This window comes from Perca flavescens, chromosome 9 (assembly GCF_004354835.1).
Source record: "Perca flavescens isolate YP-PL-M2 chromosome 9, PFLA_1.0, whole genome shotgun sequence".
Classification (NCBI taxonomy): domain Eukaryota; kingdom Metazoa; phylum Chordata; class Actinopteri; order Perciformes; family Percidae; genus Perca; species Perca flavescens.
In genome coordinates, this window is record NC_041339.1 from 33695083 (window position 1) to 33700876 (window position 5794).

General features: G+C 41.2%; 1 long non-coding RNA gene across 1 annotated transcript; it reads left to right on the top strand.

The window, feature by feature from the left end:
• Positions 1 to 2948: 2948 nt before the first annotated feature.
• Positions 2949 to 5317, top strand: LOC114561460 (uncharacterized). Its single transcript, XR_003693361.1, has 5 exons — positions 2949 to 3020; positions 3101 to 3209; positions 3326 to 3462; positions 3626 to 3664; positions 5211 to 5317. It is a non-coding gene; the product is annotated as an uncharacterized LOC114561460 (long non-coding RNA).
• The last annotated feature ends 477 nt before the right edge of the window (positions 5318 to 5794 follow it).

A 5794-nucleotide genomic window follows, 5' to 3' on the forward strand; every position in this document is an offset into this window, starting at 1 on the left:
TAGTGGTGGGCGGATTGATCCAAATATCGATAATATAGATACCAACGTTGGTATTGATATTTATCAATACCAGTGTAATGAGATGGATACTTTAGTTTTAGTTTCTCTCCAGTATGCACTGCTGTGGTAACCCCCTAACCCTAACCCTCCCCCCTCTTGTGATTTGATGTTGTACCGTCATGTGACTCAGCGGCACCAGGCAGGCAAACAAGCAATCAGGCAGGCCTGGCGGCAGCCAGCAGCACACACACAAGCAGGACAGTAGTGATGGGACAACCGAATCTTTTACGAGAGTCGGTTCAACCGGACGGTTGTTGGTTGGCCTACCGAGTTAATAGATGCGGTCACTGGTTCGCGTGCCCTCGGCGGCGGCGGCGGGGGGGGTTGATTACGTTTAACTTTACATATCTATCAAGATAACATTACGTGTATTTGTATGTGATATAGGCCTAATACTTTCCCCTTGGTAGTATAGCATATGAATTTCCATGAACACAATTCTAAAATGCACGAGACATAAAGGCTTCTGCTATCGGTTGATAACTCAAACTTACCGAGAACCTAGACACCCGTTTGATTACATCATTAGGCACGGTTACGGTCTTGTTCAGTAGTCTGGTGCACAGTCTCCTGGTGACAGCCTACCTATCACGTAACAAACATTTAACTTAACATAACTACTAAGATAACATGACGTGCATTTGTATGTGATATCCATCAATAATGTAATCTATTAATTTGTATGTACACAATCATCTAAGATGCACGAGAAATAAAGGCTTCTGCTATCGATTGATAAGTCAAACTTGCCGAGAACCTAGACACCCGTTTGAATATAGACTCGTGCAGTAGCCTACCCTCGGTTACGGTCCTTACGGTCTCGTTCAGTAGTCTGGTGCGCGGTCTCCTTGTGACAGCCTAGCCTAGCTCCCACGTAGCAACATTCACTTCTCTAACATTTAACTTAACATAACTACCAAGATAACATGACGTGTATTTGTATGTGATGTATTGTAATTCCCCATCGATAATGTGTGAATTGCCGTGAACACAATCCTCTAAGATGCACCAGAAACAAGGCTCGGTTAATAACTCAAACTTGCCGAGAACCAAGACAGCGCTTGATTATCGAGCTGGCCGGCAGGTTGCACGGTTACATTAGAGTCGAGCTGGCCGGCAGGTTGCACGGTTACATTAGAGTCGAGCGGCCGGCCGGTTGCACGGTTACATTAGAGTCGAGCGGGCCGGCAGGTTGCACGGTTACATTAGTCCAGACCAGTCCATTGGACCAGTCCAGTGGAGGCGCTAATGAGCTGGATTACAACACACACAGTAGCAGAAGAATACCAGCGACACAACGGCCAACCATTGACATATATATAATGCCAACGGCACGAATGAAGTAAAAGAAAAAAACAGGAGTGAGTCGGTTCATTGACGTATGGCACTCGATTCTCCCGGCTCAGTGACACGAGTCGGGTTAATTAACCGGCTCTTCAGTCAGTTCGTCAACACTTCAGGACAGAGACGGAGCAGAAGAATGGAAGAGGAAGAGCAGCAGCGCTGTGTGGCTATATTTCAGGCCAAAAATGAAACAAAGGCAAGCTGTATAATTTGTAAAAAGTCTGTAAGATACAGTGTTAACACAACACATTAATACAAGCATATGAAAATTCTGTCCTGGGTTTTGACTTATTAATAATCCAAAGGAAAAATCACAAAACCACTTAAAGGTCATGAGAATTCATTCAGATTTAGCAATTTGATGATGCATCCACTATATTATTTAAAAGTATCGTTATCGTATTGGACCGGCGATACTGGCCCTGTATTTACTTGGTATTGGATTGATCACAAATTTTGCAGTATTGCACACCACTACTGTTTAGTTCTGGCTCTGGGGACGGAAAGCAGACGTGTCCCAGACGACCTGAGAGGTCTGGGTGGTTCATAATGTATAGCAGCAGATCAGAAATGTATTTTGCCTAAACTGTTTATAGTGCTTTATAAACCAAAAGAAGTATTTTGAAATCAATTCTTTGTGGGACAGGAAGCCAGTCCATAGACTTCAGAACTGAAGTGATGTGATCCACTTTCTTGGTCTTAGTGAGGACTCGAGCAGCAGCGTTCTGAATCTGCTGCAGCTGTCTGATGGATTTTTTAGGGAGACCTGTGAAAACACCGTTACAGTAGTCGAGTCTACTGAAGATAAAAGCATTTAACAAATCCTGCAGAGACATAAGTCCTTTAACCCTTGATATATTATTGAGGTGATAATAGGCTGACTTTGTAATTGTCTTAATGTGGCTATTGAAACTTAGGTCTGAGTCCATGACTACAGCAAGATTTCTGGCTTTGTCCGTTGTTTTTAATATTGTCGATTGAAGCTAAGCGCTCACTTTTAATCGTTCCTCTTTTTCCTCTCACATCCAGTCGTTAATTTGTTCAATGCACTTACTCAGTTTTTGTATTGGACTATAGTCCCCTGGCGATAAGGGTATGTCAATTTGCGTGTCGTCCGAATAACTATGGTAACATATTTTGTTGTTTTCCATAACCTCAGCCAGTAGAAGCATGTAGATGTTAAAATGGAAGAGGCCCCAGAATGGACCCTTGGGGAACTATGCATGTCATATTTGTCTGCTCAGATGTATAATTACCTATAGACACAAAGTAGTCCCTATTTTTTAAGTAGGATTCAAACTAGTTTAGTACTGTGGACTTTCATTCCCTAGTATGTCATTAAACTCGTCTTAGATTTGTACATCTCGCTTTCATTGTAGAAATAATGACAACAAATGTTTCTTGTCATGTTTTACACTGATGATACAGAATGTAAGTTGATTTTAAAAGACTACTTAACATAACACAAAAGAGAGAAATTGGATGTCAGGGTTGAAAAATAGCACCCACCTGAGCTTGTATCTAACCTAAAATGTTCTTTTCCCAGGGAGTGACAAAACCCTTCCAGCAGGTGATTGATGTCAGTTCAGGGGATCCTTTTGTCATTTGTTCGCCAGGTTGGTGGTTTATATTTTATCAGTCTGACAGCTACAAACCGAGCCTGTCTGTTTGTGTCATTCCCTGTTTGTCTTCTCAGGTCTTGGCAGCGTGTCTTTACCTTGAGTTCCTCACAGAAAAATGCCTCCCTCTGGATGCCAGGCAGAGGGCACCGAAGCTTCTGGGGGCCTGCAGTGGAGGGAGCGTGGGTGAGAATGAATGATATTCACTCATTTGTACAGATTTGAAAACAAACTGGTGCACATATTTCCTTTCACTGGCACCTCTTCTCTAATGGCTGATCTCTGCACTTTGTCGATGACAGGCTCATACTCTTTAACCTCCTGTGGCATACCATGCATCCAGAAAAGTGTTGCCGAGTTCATCAAGAGGTGAGATGGTGGAGTGGGTTCGAACCCAGAAGACCTCATCTTCTCCAGTGGTTCTCAGAAGACTGTAATGGTATGATGAAAAAGTATTTTTGGAGCATGAAGATATATAGCTGTAGGAATCAGAATCATAAATAGATTTATTGCCAGACCAGTTCATAAGTGGTTAACATATCTGCCTTCACACTCAATTCAAAATTGTTATGGTATTGTTGTGGCTTGTCAAACATGTACAGGTTGACAGTGCCAAGTCCGTTGGAACAGGAACTGACACAGTAAGTATAAACTAAAGGAGTCAAACACCTTTATCCTCCATGTCAAGTACTTGAATGTGAAATAGAAGAAAAATCAGTTTGTGCATATTGTTAAAGCGTAACTCTCGCCAAAATGCAACCTAGGGTCTTTTTGTGAACTTTCGTTTAAAAGCATAATTAGGACGGAAGGGGCACTTTTAAGATTGACCGTATTTTCGTTTTCAGTCAAATGGCCTTTTGAATGGGAGTGCTAGGGGCACTACTATGCTCGCTATTTTTAAAACACTAAGAAGACTCGACACCAGTGCTTAATTTGTAAAGTGGGAGGTTCCGGAGCGCAGAGTTGGGTTGGATCCGGCGACTAAAAACGGAACAAAAAAAGAAATTGCACTGCCTACATAGCTTCTCTGACTAAAAAAACCTTAACAATGCTGTGTGTACATCAGGGAAATGTTTATTTTAATTTCAGAACATGCACTGCATAAGTACGAAATGTAATGTCTCCACATTCTTGATCAGGGGAAATGATTTTTCCTTGTTTGTGATCCAACTGGTCAGCGTATTTAAACAAGTTAAGCAAACTTTGTTGTCTTTTTGACATTTTACCCCTGAGTGAAACGAGGCTAACAGTGATCTCAACCACCAACCACTTGAAGTGCCTCCCTCCGTCCCTCTCCACCCTCTGTCTTACCCTGAAAATTCACCTCAAAACGTGTCGAAAATGCAAACATACGATTTTTGTGGAACTTCAATGGGGAATAAAGACTAACAAGACAGATAACAACATTGAACACTACACAAACAGTAATTCAAAATTTAGGTGATTAATTTTTCATAGTGACACAGGAGGTGCCAGATCCAATTAAAAAGGTTCCGGATCCAACGTCGGAGGTGCCGGAACATGTTCCAGCTCAAATTTAAGCCCTGCTCGACACAACATGGAACTTTGCTCGAAGTATCACCAGAAGCTCTACACATGAACTCGAGCATTGAGAACATTGTTTGTGTACACAGTAAAACCCTGTACTAAAAAGGTTTTGAACAACTCACTTTAGCAGTTGGTTTTTCCGCTCGCAGCCATGTTGCCAGTCAAAAAATTTTAATTTCTGAATGCGAATGAACGAATTCCATAGGAGGAAATGTCATTCTTATATGAGGCTCCTTTTTCAACTACAAGGTCAATATTGTTTTTCACTAACGACAAAACAACGAATTATCTGTGCATTTATATGCAACTAAGCTTTAGGAGCTTTCCATCTTTACTTTCCTCCCTGTTATGTTGCATTCGGAGATCGACTCTTGTGTGTTTGTTTCAAGACACTTTAAGAAGGCTTGATTCAAATGCAAAAGAAAAACAACCCGAAAATGAAGAAGACATCACAGTTCTGAGCCTTTAAATTAATGTTTTTGTGGCATAGTTAAGTTGTGACACCTGTTAAACACTAGTTAACTCATCACTAACAAGATCAGAGTTGTAGGCCTAATTGTCAGTGCGTTTCTGCAAAGCTGTGCCCATAATTACTGTAAATGTTAATGCTGTGTTTTGTGTGTCTCTTCCCCCTCGCAGGCTGTGTGTTTTGGCTCCTCCTGCCACCCTGGAGGAGATCTTGGCATGACTTTGCTCTTTCCACCTGCGCCTGCTGGACACATTTCCCTGACAGAAGTGTCAAGGACACCGACTTTGGAGAAAAACACCAAAGCATGTTTTACATGTTTTTCTCCCAAAAGGAATACTGTAAAAAATAAATAAATAAAAAAGTTATTTCTTGATCCTGCAAAGACTAAAATATACTTTGATACTGTATAATAACTTGAAAAATACGAGGTTTAAGCCATCGAGTTACACTTTTGGTTTGCGCACCTCGGTAATTAACAAAGTAAAGGTCCAACACAAACAGTCAATAAAGGATCTTTGAATTATTAATGAGGATTGATTTGATTTCACTTTATTGGATACTTGAAAATAGACAGATACAGATAGCTGAAATGTGTCTTGCGTAAAAGTCCTGCATTTAAAACCTTAGTTAAAGGGTAGTAACTGCCGTTTTTTTCAACCTGGACCTACAACCCTATTTTCCTATGTTTTTGTGTCCAAGTGACTGATGACAACAATCTTTGACATTGGTCCAGTATTAAGCGAGATCGCTGCAG